The sequence below is a fragment of the Sceloporus undulatus genome, chromosome 1 (assembly GCF_019175285.1).
Source record: "Sceloporus undulatus isolate JIND9_A2432 ecotype Alabama chromosome 1, SceUnd_v1.1, whole genome shotgun sequence".
In the NCBI taxonomy this organism is placed as follows: Eukaryota; Metazoa; Chordata; class Lepidosauria; order Squamata; family Phrynosomatidae; genus Sceloporus; species Sceloporus undulatus.
The window spans coordinates 352,650,927-352,652,711 of record NC_056522.1 but is presented as its reverse complement, the minus strand read 5'-3'; the positions used below and the strand labels follow the sequence as shown (position 1 = coordinate 352,652,711).

The 1,785-nt window shown below is 41.3% G+C and overlaps 1 protein-coding gene across 1 annotated transcript in view; it reads right to left on the bottom strand.

The window, feature by feature from the left end:
- LOC121927064 overlaps positions 1–1,785 on the bottom strand; it is a 94,196-nt gene that overhangs the window by 1,574 nt on the left and 90,837 nt on the right. The window lies entirely within an intron of this gene.

The window sequence follows — 1,785 nt, the reverse complement described above, 5'->3', positions numbered from 1 at the left end:
CTGACAGAGAATCTGTCTGAACTCCAGCAAGACCAAATTGGTAGTGCCTAGGCACACATATTTATATAGAAAAACAGCTATAATAATAATTATAACAACAACAACAACAACAACACTGAGAAACTGCATCCTGGCAGCATTTTTCATGAGATAATTTCTGATTGCATCCCACAAGTGACTGTATCCTAGCAGGGATAAGTCATTTTATTTTTTCATACAATAATCTCCAGAGTTTATATGCTCTCGGGCTTCTTCCCATGGTGAGCCTCCTGGATCTCCAAATATGATCACAGATCTCTTTATATGGTATGGCTAGTTTCCTGCATGAGGGCATCCTCTCAGCTGCATACCTCAAGCATCCCTTTTGATATCAGAAAAATTCAAGGCTGCACAGACCCAGCTCTCGAGGGGTCAAAGAATGTGAACAAGCCTATAGTAAATTCAAAGATATGACCACTAACTATCCAGATACCCAGCTGGAATATCTGGTACTGTATCTATAAAGGCTGTTTGAGTCCTTTTCAAGATGGGAAAGAGTACAGCCATGTATCAATTCCTCCCTGTTTCCAGCTTTAAGGCAGCCATCTTGTTGGTGCAGGCATAAATTAACTTTACATCTCTGTGTATCTTTTCTTGATTGTTGAGGAAGTTGGTATTCCCTTCATCCCTCTGTAATGGCCAGAGGCTCCCCTGGAGCTAACATTGACCCACAGCAGCCCATTCAGTGGCTTTTGGAGAGCAGAGGGATCAGAAAAGCATCTGGCTATGTCCACATGGTCAGACACAGAGTAATCTCAGTGGATGATATCTTCAGTCTGCATCTGGCTATGGGGAAATAACCAAATGGTCTTCTGATCCCCATGCTCTCCTTTATCCATTGAATGTCTATGGGGAGGAGGCTGCAGCAGCTGAATGATCAGTTGGGGGAAGTGAGAAGAGAGATGAAGTATAGTCCCATCAGCAGAACTGTTATGGTATACTATGCCATACCGGCTCTCAACCTAAAATCACCATATTCCACCATGAGCTAATATTAGATATTCTTTTAAAAAAAACCTGGAAAAACTAGAATATTCAGCACTCTCCCTCAAGCTTCCCTCTATACTTTTAAAAGTGTACTGACTTCCAGAATTTTGCATCATCTTCATCTGCCAGAATATTTGTAATAAATCGAGGGATGCTGCACTACATGTGCACCATACAAGTTTTGAACCCAGATTATATTCAGAAATCAAAATCGGTGTGGCCAACTGCTCACTCTTCATGTTTTACCTTAATCCTAATTTCTCTAGTTTTTGTTTTCAGGTTTTATTGTGTGGTAACATTTAATGTGTGGTAGTGATGGAGAAATGCTGGGTGGAACAACTATGTATGTAAATGTCCAAGCTTGGAAGGGCATCCTCTGTCACACTTTCAAGTACAGTGTTTTGATATCACTTTATCTGTCATGGTTGATCCTGGAGTTTGCAGTTTTGTGAAACACTGGAGTTATCTGGCAGAGAAGTCTAAATATTTGGATTTGTAGTTTGGTGAGGCATTTATAACACTCTGCTAGACAGTTCTAGTACCTTCCAAAATTCCAAATCTCGGGATTTTATAGGACGGTGCTATGGCAGTTAAATTGGTATCAAAACACTGTAACTGTGTAATGTGAAAGGGGTCATAGATTGCTGCCTTCTGGTTAAGTGGAGAATGCCTTGCCAAGCATTTTATTAACCATTGCCTGACACTGCCAGCCTGATCTTCTGCCAGCTTCTCTGTGAAACTGGTGGAGGGGGAGGGAGG